Source organism: Capra hircus, chromosome 25 (genome assembly GCF_001704415.2).
Source record: "Capra hircus breed San Clemente chromosome 25, ASM170441v1, whole genome shotgun sequence".
Classification (NCBI taxonomy): Eukaryota; Metazoa; Chordata; class Mammalia; order Artiodactyla; family Bovidae; genus Capra; species Capra hircus.
Window position 1 is genome coordinate 27,565,848 of NC_030832.1, and position 13,768 is coordinate 27,579,615.

Here is a 13,768-nt window from a genome sequence, read left to right on the forward strand (position 1 = left end):
TCAGTAGTTGTGGTGCACGGGATTAGCTGCCCCACGGCCTGTGGGATCTTCCTGGACCAGAGATAGAACCCGTGTCCCCTGCATTGGTAGGCGAATTCTAATCCACTGGACCACCAGGTAGGTCTTAAGGAGTTTGGATTTTAACATTCTAGCTAATGGAAGGCCTTACCTGGTGGACCAGGAGCTAAGACTCCATGCTTCCAAGGCAGGGGGCCCAGGTTCAATTCCTGGTCAGGAAACTAGATGCCACATACCTCAGCTAAGAGTTCATATGCTGCAACTAAGACTTGGTGCAGCCAAATAAGCAAATATTGGGCAGGGGGAGGAACTTTTAGCTAATAGGAAACCTTGAAAGGCTTTACACCTCAGAAGTCAGAGCTAAACATACACATGAGTTTGCTTCCAGTGCAGAGGTGGTAACTGAAGCCACAGACTGCTGGAAGAGAGAGTGGAGAAAGAGAAAAAGAAGAAGGCTGAGGACAGAGCACGCAGAAACAGGACAGTCAAGTCAGGAACCCATGAAGGAGAATGAGAGGGAGAAGTCACAGGGAGGAACTGAGCGACCACAGTGCTGCAGAAGCTGCAGAGGACAGTTTCAAAAGAATTTTGAGTATTTTTTATTTTTTAAGAAAATTGGGGCTTCCCTGATGACTCAGTGGTAAAAAAAAAAAAAAAAAAAAAATCCACCTGCCAATGCAGGAGACCCTGGTTCAGTCCCTGGTCCAGGAAGATCCCATGCGTCATGGGGCAGCTAAGCCCATCCTCCACGGCTACGGAAGCCCTTGCACCTTAGAGCCCGTGCTCCACAACAAGAGAAGCCACTGCAGTGAGAAGCCCAGGCACCACAACAGAGAGTAGCCCCGCTCGCCACAGCTAGAGAAAAGCTCAAGTGGTAATGAAGACCCAGCACAGCCACAAATAAATGAAATTATTTTTTAAAAAAGAAAGAAAATCAATGGACTAGAGTCTTGGAAGTGAACTAGATCCTAGAGGTCATCTGGGGTCACTCTCCCATCAAAGAAACTAATACGTCATGTACAAGGTACACGGACCATGCAAATCAGCATAAACGGTGGCTGACAACTGACTCACAGGAGCCTGGCCAACCCATTTTGTAACTGATTACAAACCAGTGCATTTGGTAGAATGATTCAGTTCAAAGTTGACATGGGGGAAAAAAAAATCTTTCAAGCCAGGGGTCAGCAAAACACAGCCAATAGGCCAAATGCAGCCTGCCACCTGTTTTTGTACAGCCTGTGAAGAATGAATTTTACATTTTAAATAGTTGGGAAAAGTAGAAGAGTAGTATTTTGTGACACATGCAAGTCACATAAAATTCAAAATTCAGTGTCTGTAAATAAAATGTTATAGGAACACAGCCACGTTCATCATTTATGTGTCTATAGTGACCTCCCCACAGCAGCAGACTAGCTGAGTAGCTGTGTCAGAGACATTATGGTCTGGAAAGAAACATACTGTCTGGCCCTTTAGAGAAAAATTTTGCTGATCCTTGTTTTGAGCCCTTACAAAAGAGTACTCCAAACAGGAAACATCCATTTCATTGGAGTCCCACTAAAAACAGGCAGAGGAGGGTAAGTTAATGAATCCAGTTATATAACAGAATTTAAAACTCTGCACTGACATTATCAACCTAAATGTGAATAAGTCTCCATAGAAGAGGAGAAGTATTTTTCAAAAACATAAATACAAAACACATCTGCTACTGGTTATCTATTGGGTTTTCTGTAAGAGATTATGGAAAAACCTGATCGACTTTTTGGCCAACACAATACGATCTGTTTTTTACCCCCAACATCATGTTCTTGTTCAAGCTGACCCCTCAAGTTAGAGGACCAACTTCCCAGGTTCACATATCTGTTCTTGGCGACTAAGCTTCTTTGCTGGTTGGTTCTCTTAATGTAATAGCCCACGGTCTGTCCTTGGTCTTCTCTACCTATATACACTCCTTGCTGCTGCTGCTAAGTCACTTCAGTTGTGTCCAACTCTGTGCGATCCCATAGATGGAAGCCAACCAGGCTCCCTCGTCCCTGGGATTCTCCAGGCAAGAGTACTGGAGTGGGTTGCCATTTTCTTCTCCAGTGCATGAAAGTGAAAAGTGAAAGTGAAGTCGCTTAGTTGTGTCCAACTCTTAGTGACCCCACGGACTGCAGCCTACCAGGCTCTGCCGCCCATGGGATTTTCCAGGCAGGGGTACTGGAGTTGGGTGCCACTGCCTTCTCCGATACACACTCCTTGCTAAGTGCTAAGTCACTTCAGTCATGACCAACTCTTTGTGACCCTATGGACTGTAGCCCACCAGGTCCCTCTGTCTCTGGGAATTCCCAGGCAAGAATACTGGAGTGGGTTGGTTGCCATTTCCTCCTCCAGGGGATCTTCCCCACCCAGGGATCAAGCCGGAGTTTCCTATGTCTCCTGCATTGGCAGGGGGATTCTTTACCACTAGCGCCACCTGGTCACTCCTTAGATGAATGAATTTATCCAAGATCATAGCTTTAAATGTCAGCTCTATGACAGTAACTCCCAATGTACAGCTGCAGCTCAGTTTTCTCTCCCAAACCCTAAACTCTATCTACTTACCTGACTTCACTTAGATGAGTAGTGAACATCCCAAACATAAAACATAACGTCCAAAACGGAACCCCCAGTCTTCCCTTCCCTCCTCGAAACTGCCATTCCTGCAGCCTTCCTTCTCTCTCTTGATGGCAATTCCACTCCTCAGTCACCTTAAACATTTCTCTTTCCCTGAAATCCCACATCCAATCTTTCAGGAAATGCTATTTGTTCTGCCTTTGATTTTTTTTTTTTTTTTTGGCCTAGCCCCTCAGCATGTGGGATCATAGTTCCCTGAAAAGGGATCAAACCCACACCCACTACAGTGGAAGTGTGAAGCCTTAACCACTGGACCTCCGGGAAAGTCCAGTTCTTCCTGTAAGAGCTAACTAAAAAAAATCTAACCAAAGTATGACCGCTTCTCACCACATCCACTGCTGTCGTTCCAGCCTGTCACCAATGTTTCTAGCCAAGATTGTACCAACAGCCTCTTAAAATGTCCCCACCCCTACTATCTGCTCTCAAGATAACAGCCAGAGAATCACTGTAAGCTATAAGCCAAATCATGTCACAATCTTAGCTCAAAATCCTTCAGTGGCTTCTCATTTTACTAAAAGTAAAAGCCCAAGTTCCTATGATTACCTATAAGATCTGCCCCCCAACTCTGGCACCACCACCACCAGCATGCCCTCCCCATTATTTCTCTGGCCTCACCTCCTACCCCTCTCACCCTTGTTCACTCTGCCCCAGCCTCACTGGTCTTCTTGCTGCTCTGCAAATACACCAGGAAGGCTCCCCTCTTAGGGTCTTTGCTCTAGCTTTGCCGTTGGTGGGAATGCTCATCATGTGAATACCCGCTTGGCCAGTTCCCTCAGAAGCAGTTTGTCCAGATGTCAACCCAGCCACCCTGCTTATCGCTGTAACCCCCTTCCCTGACCTTACCCCCGACATTGCTGATCTCCCTCATGATGCCCTACTTCTTTTCTTCTGTAACATCTCTCATCTTCTAACACCTGATAACACATGTCTATTCTGTGTTGTCTATCTGTTCCCATTAAGACGTAAATTTCACAGGAGTAGGATCTTTATCATCTTTGTTCACTGCTGGATAATTAGGACTGAGAATGGTACTCGGCACATAGTAAGGCTCAGTAAGGCTTCCCAGATGGCACCAGTGGTAAAGAACTTGCCTGCCAATGCAGGAGACATAACAGACTCAGGTTCCATCCCTGGGTCGGGAAGATCCCCTGGAGGAGGGCATGGCAACCCGCTCCAGTATTCTTGCCTGGAGAACCCCCATGGACAGAGGAGCCTGGCAGACTACAGTCCCTAAGGTCACAAAGAGTCGGATATGACTGAAGCGATTTAGCACACACACAAGGCTCAGTAATGTGTGTAAATGAATAAAGCTCAAATGCCATCTTCACTATGAAGTCTTCCCTGATCCCCTGAGCTGGAAAAACATCTCTCCCAGAACTTCCACAGTACTTTATGGAGACCTGCTTTAAGATATGGAATTTATAATATTCCAACTTATCTTATATTGATTTATGTGCATATCACTTTCACTCCTGGATGGCAAGCTCTTTGTACTAAGATACAAAATTTTCCAAAACACCTATTGTTTTGAAACTTTTTTGAGTAGAGACTCAATTAATTTCTGAAGGTTGAATGAATAAATAAAATGATACAATTGTGAATTACATACCCACAACTAACAATTTTTAAAAACTTTTTATCGTGGGAAATTTCACATACATATCAAAACAGGAAGTATGAATACATGAACTCCACGTATTTATCATCCTGTTTCAATAATCATAGCAAATCTTACTTCATCAACAACCCCACTATAAATATAAGGTTCTGTACCCCAATTCCAACACAGGGGTTGGGGTTCCAACACATTCAAGCAGTTCTTGGATACCAGCAGGGTGTTCTACTTTTCAATTCAGTTCTGACACTATCTACCCAGAGAGGGCATCAGATTCCACAGGTTAAAGGTTTAGTCCACAAGACTGACCCCACTCCACCCCCGACACACACATACTCTCTCTCTCTCCAGATGTCGGTCACAAGTCCAGATTATCATCACCTGTGCTTCTGACTGACCAGCTATAGAGCGGAGGTTCCAACAACCCCCACCTTGGGTTCAATTAATTCATTAGAGCACTCACAAAATTTACTAGGTTTATTATTAAAAGATATAACTTAGGAAAAGCAAATGAAAGAAATGTACAGGGCAAAGATATGTGGGAGGGGAGGGGAGCTTCCATGCCCTCTCCAGGCTCACTGTTCTGCCCAAATCTCCACGTGTTCACCTACCCAGAAGCTCTTAGAACCCCGTCCTTTGCAGGTTTTGAGGAGGCCTCATTACAAAGGCACACTTGATGATATTATTGGTCACTGGTGCCTGAGCTCAGCCTCTAGCCCCTCGGGGTCATGTCAGTGGGACCAAAGGTTCCAACCCTCTCATCACATGGTTGGCTCTCATAGCAAATAGCCTTCATCCTTAGGTAGGTCCAAAAGTCACTCATTTATACAAGAGACATCTTTATCTGATTCATCATGGAAAATTCCAAGGGTTACAGGAGCTCTGTGTCAGAAACAGGACAGGTCCAAATACATGTTTATTACAAATCACATTCTCACACCCACACAATTCCATCTTTGAGACAAATCTGACTTATCTCAAAGTAAATCATATCATTTCATACAAAAATATTTCAGTATATATACTTAAAAGGCAAAGGTTCTTTTTAACATAGTCATTTGCTTTTATTAACTATACTGTTGGCACCTGCCTGTATTCAGGTTTGGCTGCTGCTAACTGTGGAATCAAATCCGGTTAATCACAGCACACCTCAGAATGCCCCTGCTTATCCATTTCTCATTATTAGCATAGAAATCAACATAATATCTCTGTTACTTGATTCATTTATTCCCTTCATGATTCCAATCCTCTCCATTTCACCAGTCTGCTCCCCACCACTTTACTCTCCCCACAAACACTCACACACACTTTATGCTCAAGGAATACAGAGGACTTCTTGCTCCTTAAACATGTCATGGTTTTTCAGTTCTCTTTATCTTTGCAAATGCTGTTTATTCTGCCTGAAATCACCTAATTACTCATGTTTAAAGGGCAAATTCCTATTCTTCAAGGTGCAGATTAAATTATTTTCCCTGTACTATCTCCTTATAATCCCCTCCAATAATTAACTAATTAATTACCCCCATTCCTCTCCTAGAATGTGAGTTCCTTCAGGGTGGGGACCTTGACTGAATTACTTTTCTGTTTCAGCACAGTGGGTGTTAAATTGAAATGTTTCAGGGATTAGAGCTGAATCTAAGCAGTTAATGAGAACCCAACACAGAATCAAGTACATTACTGTTCTCAATTAAACAATTCCAATTCGATATGCTATTACCCTAAAATTAAAGTCCTTAACCAGAAATGATGACTACAACAGAGAAACAGAATTAACATCATATATTCCAAAGTTGGAAGGAAGCTCAAAGCCATTTATCTGGGGCTAGTCCTGTGCCTTTATACAGGAACAATGTAGATACATCCATTTACCAAATTAACTAATAGAGCTATAAGGAATGAAATGCTTTACCCAAGGTCATACAGCTCCTAAGTGATGGCCAAAGAACTGAAATTTGGATCTCAAATGCACAGGGACAGCATTCAAGATGTGGATAAATTAAGCAGAATTAAGTAAAGTTAGACATTGTTAAGAACATAACATGGATCCAGGAAATGTCAAAGACTTCCACCAAGAATTCAGACTGGGACTTCCCTGGCAGTTCAGTGGTTGAGAATCCACCTTGAAGTGCAGCGGATGTGGGTTCAATTCCTGGTCAGGGAACTAAAATCCTACAGGCCATGGAGAGACTAAATCCACGTGCCAGAACTGGAGAATCCATGCGCCACAGTGAAAGATCCCACATGCTGCAACTAAGACCAACACAGTCAAATAAATACAAATGTTAAAAAAGAGAAAAACAGAATTCAGACTATTCTTCAAAGACAGTGACGCCAGTGCACAGTGCCACTCTGTGCCCAGCACATGATCTGGGAAACACAGAATGGGCACCACCTTCAAGACGCTCTCAGTCTCATTGGATGGCTGGAAAAATCATTATTGCTCACATTTGAAAAGCCAGAGCCTTGAGCCTCTTTCCAACCACTGATACCAGCAATAGCTTCAACCAGATCATGAGCCTCAAATACAAAAGGAAACATACATTTCCTCTAATGAAGTGAGGACTGATTTCTACAAATCCGGATGAACAGTAGTCCTGACTTAGAACTGCTGACACCTGTAGGTTGCACTGTGGGTCCCAAGACAGGATGTTTGAGACAAACTGTGGGAGGACAGAGGGAACAAAAAGTACCCACACACTGAGAAGGCATCTTGAGAGCGACAAATGAGGCAGGCAGATCCATGTAATCAGGGTCCTTGGAAACAGGGCGTGCACTTCTAAGCCAAGACTGATGAATGGGTAAGTAGTCTTCGGGGTGCTGGAAATATGTCAGGGAGAGTTTTCATCATTGTTCGGGGACTAACAGAGCGTAGAGCTACCTGGCCCTGATGATTATTAAACAATGTGTATTAACTGCAAAGCCCTTGACGACAGAGAAGTGATTCACTGCACAATACAGTTCTGGGTAGGGTCAGCAGAAGGATAGGAGAAACTGCAAGGACCCAAGACAGTGCTAATTATGCGAACAGCCACACACAAAGATTACACTGAAGCTACCGGGAAGGCTAATTGTTTTCTCCGTGCCCTCCCTAGAAGACAGAGCTAGATTATATGACCTTAACCTTGCCCCCAGAATGCTTGTGCCAGGGGATATGCCCTCCACTCCTCAGCTTACATGGGTTACAATCCCCTGCTTAGACTACAGAGCAAATTCAGCTTCCTTCAGCACTTTGCAGCCCCCACTGTAAAATGCTCTGCCTCCCTGTTCACTTCTGGTTCCCTCTTTTTTCATTGTATCCACCAGGAGTGACCCATGATTCATACAAATTCGAAATTCTCCTAGTTCCAGGGGCAGGAAGGGAAATCTGCTGAGTAAATTCAGTTGCTTCAAAGTAAATTGTGTACACCAGAAAAACTGTTGCTGGAGAATGGACTCTGGAGCCCTCACATCCAGACTAGCAAGGAAGGGAGACAGGACAGGGGTGGAAGAAATCCTGGTGGAAAAGGTCTGTGTTTAGACACAGCAGTTGCCAAGCCTGGTCCCAACCCCTAGACCACTGCCTTTCTGGGGCTCAGGACAGGACTCCTGCCCACCTGACCCCAAGCAGGTCCACCCTGGGGAAGCAGAGGGCCAACTGGTAAAGAAGCCACAGCTGACAACCCCTTGTCACCTACTCCCAGTTCCAAAAGTACAAAACAAGGCCAACCTTAGGAATTCTGATGTTAGACGAAAGGGAAAAAAACTTTCTCATGCCAAAGAACTCTCTTCCAGCTTCTCATCTAAGTGGCTCACAAGAGACATCTAAGATCACCTTCACCAACTTCCACTTTTGCTGGGATTGACCTCTTACCTTCACCTATGTAAGAACAAATATAAGCTGGTACAGAAGTTGAGGAAACCCACAGAGTAAAGCTTCCTGGACTCAGATGTTATCCTCTAGCGTGGCTTTGGTCCTGGGGGTGAGGCTGTCTGGGGCCCTCCAAGCAGTGAAACAAGGTCGAATGGAGACTGAGAGGCTTCTGGATCAGAGAGTCAAAGAGCCTTCCTCAAACTAGGATGGGGGTTCCTGCCAATGCATTTATAGTACATTTTATGATTTAAAACAAAACAGCTCTTCTTCAGGGAAACCGAGATGGTATGTGTACCACTTTACAGCAGACAATTCTTTTTACGCAGGTGAAGTGTAAACTGATAACTGATAAACACTTTACATTGACAATGAGAACAACAGACAGAGCGGACTCACGCTTCTCCAGGGCTGGATTCCCAGGAGACAATGGTCTTCTCTTCCCACTTCTTTCCGGGGGGCGGGGGATAAAGAAACACAGCATAAAGTTCTGACTACAAATTTCTTTAAGAGAGATCTTGTGAGTTCTGCAAAAGTAAGAGCCTAGAAAGAACGGGGAAATCAACATCAAGGTCCAGACACAGGAGAAGAAAGAGACCGTCTGGCTTCACTATCCTCCCTGTGTAGGACTGGAACAAAGAAAGGTTGGCTGCAAAGTCTCCTAAGACTACTTTCTCTGGGAAATACTTCACATCTGCCTCCTTCAAGCTCCACAGAAGAGGAAACATACCCTTTTCTGTGGCTTTAAACCAGAAAAAGCTTCGAATCTGATAGAAAATCACCTACAGCTGATGGGCATGGCTCAGAGGCAAGGGAAAGGAGAGAAAAAGGGAAAGAGGATCTTGGGGGAAAACAAAATACAAATGCAGAGAAGCCGACGTAGGAACATTACAGACTGTACAAAATGGTCCCTGCTGTCTTCAAAACAAGGAAAGTCAACAACATTCCAAGAATAGTCAGAAAGGACTCCTGCTGCCCCATAAGAAGGGAACAAAGCCAACAACTTCCGATTATTATCCTCATCGTTTAAACTGTAAAAAGAAGTGGACAAAGGTGCTAAATCTCAGAAGAAACAAAGAGACAAAAAGAAGCAGTTAAGAACAAGCAGCAAGAAAGAGCAAAGTAGGGCTTGACAAAGGAAAGAAGACAGAATGGAAAGAAATCTTCAGGGAGGTTCAAATACAGTCCTCACTGCACTCAAAGGGTTTGGTGCCCCCTTTCTCTCACCAGAGTCATAGAGGATAATACTCCCGAGAAGGAGGAAGAGCACAAGCTGTACTCAAAGCCTCATACCTGAGCATGCAAGCCTAGCAATGTTCCCCACACTGCCGAGCTTCTGCAGGTGTTCTGAATCCCGCTCCCCTGCAGGCCTGGAGAGCTGCATCCTATTGGCCCTCCCCAGAAGCTGCTCCTCTTGAGAGACAACCCACTGCCCGGAATGGCAGCACAAGAATGGTACTATTTCCAATTTGCTTCTTTTTTATTTGTTTCTTTTTCAAGCCTGAATTACTTTTTTATGTGTGTATGTATTTTATTTTGGCTCTGCTGGGTTTTTCTTGCTGTGCCTGGACTTTCTCCAGTTGCAGCCATTGGGAGCTACTCTTTGTTCAGGTGCTTGGGCTTCTCATTGAGGTGGCTTCTCTTGTTGCAGAGCGCGAACTCTAGGTGTACAGGCTTCAGTAGTTGAGGCTCACGGGCTCCAGAGTCTGGGCTCAGTAGTTGTGGCACACTGGTATTTGCCCGGAGGCATGTGGGATCTTCTCAGACCCAGGATCGAACCTGTGTCCCTTACATTGGCAGGAGGATTCTTTGCCACTGGACCACCAGCTGCTGCTGCTAAGTCGCTTCAGTCGTGTCCAACTCTGTGCAACCCCATAGACGGCAGCCCACCAGGCTCCCCTGTCCCTGGGATTCTCCAGGTAAGAACACTGGAGTGGGTTGCCATTTCCTTCTCCAATGCATGAAAGTGAAAAGTGAAAGTGAAGTTGCTCAGTCGTGTCTGACTTCTAGCAACCCCATGGACTGTAGCCCACCAGGGATTTTCAGGCAAGAGTACTGGAGTGGGTTGCCATTGCCTTCTCCCAATTTGCTTCTTTAATATAGTTTATTGTTTCTCCTTTGATCCATTTACATCTAAAGGAGAAATTCTTTTAATTATAAAGGCAGGCTCTTTTTCTCTTCTAATTCAGAATTCATACATTGCTACTTACCTTTTTTTTTAATTGGGCATGTATTAAATCATGTGAAAACTTAAAGTGTTCTTTCTATTTTGTTTCACCAATATGAAAATGACAAGACTCTGATAGTCATTATACTGAAATCCTACCTGGTTTCACTTTTCACTTTCATGCATTGGAGAAGGAAATGGCAACCCACTCCAGTGTTCTTGCCTGGAGAATCCCAGGGGCGGTGGAGCCTGGTGGGCTGCCGTCTATGGGGTCGCACAGAGTCGGACACGACTGAAGCAACTTAGCAGCAACAGCAGCAGTTTTAATTATATACAGAAATACTGAAATGTACATCCTTCTCTAACCTGTAGTCCAATGACAAATCATGTAAAAAAAATAATAAAACTTTTGTAGTCCAATGCCAAAAATCAACTCCAAATGAATCAAGACCTAAACAAAAAAGCTAAAACTATACTTCTTCTAAAATGCAGGAGGAAAATTGCACTCCTGTAGCAGGCAGCCTCTAAAATGGCCCCTAGAGGGAATTCTCTGGAGGTCCAGTGGTTAGGACTCTGTGCTTCCAGTACAGAGGTCTTGGGTTTGACCCTTGGTTGGGAAACTAAGATCCCACAAGCCACACAACTTGGCCAAAACACCAAAACAAACAAACAACACCTAATGAACCAACTTCCTGCTATTCCAACCCATCTCTAACCCCCTGCCCTTGATAGTGAGCTGGGTTTAGTGACTCTCTTCCAGTGAACAGAATGAGGCAGAGGTGATAGGATATCACTTGCAAAATAAATTAGACTGACACAAATGAGTGTGTACAACTGTGAGATCTGAACAAGCTCTATGGATTGTGCCAGAGTCAGTTCCTTGAGATGTTGGCTTCAGGGGAAGGGACGTGGAAGAAGGAGAAGTGCATGAGATTTCCCTGTAGATTTCTTTGCAGCCCTCTGTGATTCCATAATTATTTCTAATCACACACAAAAGAGTGCATTTTTAAAAGTGAGTTTACCTAGGGGAATTCCCTGGTGGTCCAGTGGTTAGGGCTCAGTGCTCTCACTGCCAGGGCCTGAGTTCAATTCCTGGTCAAGGAACTAAGACCCTGCAAGCCAGGTAGCATGGCCAAAAAACAAAGAGTGTGTGCGCCTGTTGTCGCTTGAAAAACAGAATGTGGCTTCCATGCTTGCCCCACCCCCATTCCTTGCTCTACAGGAAGGCAGCTGCCATGTTGGTAGCTGCCCTAAGACAGATGCATGTGGCAGAACTGGCAGCAAACAGCCAGGGAGAAACTGAAGCCCTCAGTCCAACAACCCTCCAGGAACTGAATCCTGTCAACAACCAGATGAGCGGACTAGGAAGCAGATCTTCCTCCACTGAAGTGCTCAGATAAGTTGACCTTGGCCAACTGCAACCCCTTAGGGAAGTCGCTCAGTCGTGTCCAACTCTTTTCGATCCCATGGACTGTAGTCTACCAGGCTTCTCTGTCCGTGGGATTTTCCAGGCAAGAGTACTGGAGTGGGTTGCCATTTCCTTCTCCAGGGGATCTTCCTGACCAAGGGATCAAACCCCGGTCTCCTGCATTGCAGGCAGATGCTTTACCCTCTGAGCCACCAGGGAACCCCTTAAGAGACCCTATCCAGAACCACCCAGGTAAGCTGTTCCTAGACTTCTGAGCCACAGAAACTCTAAGAAAATAAATGTTTGTCTTTTAAAACTGCCTAATTTGGGGATTATTTGTTATGCAGGGATAGATACCTAGTAGAACAACCATAATTGGTAAAAAAATTTTTTAAATAAAACCCAAATAGCATGAATAATAAAAGGAAAAAATGATAGATTGGACTTCATCAAAATTAAACTTTTCAAAAGACACCATTAAGGAACGGGAAAAAAAGGTAAGTCACAGAATGGGAGAAAACATTCACAATCCACATATTTGAGAGGACTTTTATCTAGAATGAAGAACTTTTACAACTCAATAAAACACACAACCCATTAAAATATGAGCAAAAAGAGATCCTAAAAGGCATTTCAAAAAAGATGTGCAAATAAGCTCAAAAGAAAAATAACTTAAAAAAGATCGACAATATCATGTATTGGTGAGAACATGGAACAATTGGAACTCTCATACAATGCAACATTGTACAACCACTTTGGAAAACAGTTTGGCAGTTCCTTATGAAATTAAACATTTACTTACTGTAAGAGTCAGTCATCAATCCCATATCTGGAGGTGTATTTGAGAGAAATGAAAACATATTCAAAGCAGCTTTATTCATGATAGCCCAAAACTAGAATAAACGTCACTGATAGATAGAGGGATAAACAGAACACTACTCGGCAATAAAAAAGGAATAAATTACCAATGCATACTATAACATGAATAGCTCAATTGGTAAAAAATCTGCCTGCAATGCAGGAGACCCAGGTTTGATCCCTTGGTCAGGAAGATCCCCTAGAGAAGGAAATGGCAACCCACCCCAGTATTATTGCCTGGAGAATTAAATGGACAGAGGAGCCTCACAGACCACAGTCCATGGGTTCACAAGAGTTGGACATGACTTAGTTACTAAACCAACCACCATCATAACATGAATAAATATTTTAAAAAATATTATACTGACCAGAAGGAGCCAGACACAAAAGTATGATTCTGTTTATATGAAACTCTAGAAAATACCAACAAATGCTATAATGACAAAAATCATTATAGACACCCTAGGAAACTTTTAGGGGAGATGGAAGTATTCTATTGTGATGGTGAATATAAGTGCGTACGTTGTCAAAATTCATCAAAATGTACACTTAAAATGGGTGCATACTGTTGCATTAGATTATACATCAATAAAATGTAAGCTTAAAAATAAGTTATAAGGGATACTTCCCTGGTGGTTCAGTGGTTAAGACTCTGCTTCAAAAGCAGGTGGTTTGAGTTTGATCCCTGGTCAGGGAAAAACTAAGATTTCTCATGGCGAGTTTCCCGGCCAAAAAAGAAAAGTTATTAGACATGTATCAGATAATCCGAAAACTTAAAACATCCTAGTACTTTGTTTTCCAATATGAAAGCGACAGGACTGGCATCATTACACTGAAAACACATCAGGCAGTGGAGATAACATATACAAACTCTGGACTTCATTTTTCTTCCCTGATCTTCATTCCAATTCCGTAGTCAAATATTTCAAGAGTAAACACCATGTGCAGGTCACATATAAGGAAAACTTAGAACGTTAAGTTTGATGAATGGAAGCATTATTTATTTAATTCCCGGCTTGAAGCCGTATAACAATGTATCTGGTAAGTACATATTTAAAATTCGAATTCTGATGAAAAAGAAGTTGACGAAGTCAGACACTGCAACTCTAAATTCTGGAACTTTTCCTACTCTTGAACTGATGACTCCCCTATGTGGGATTGCATCATTCATTCATGCTGTTTGGTAACAGGCAGCAGTAGGAT

The 13,768-nt window shown here is 43.5% G+C and overlaps 1 protein-coding gene across 2 annotated transcripts in view; it reads right to left on the reverse strand.

Moving 5' to 3' along the window:
• Positions 1-13,768, reverse strand: part of PSPH (phosphoserine phosphatase) — a 31,142-nt gene that overhangs the window by 8,359 nt on the left and 9,015 nt on the right. The gene's annotated exons all lie outside the window — the stretch shown is intronic.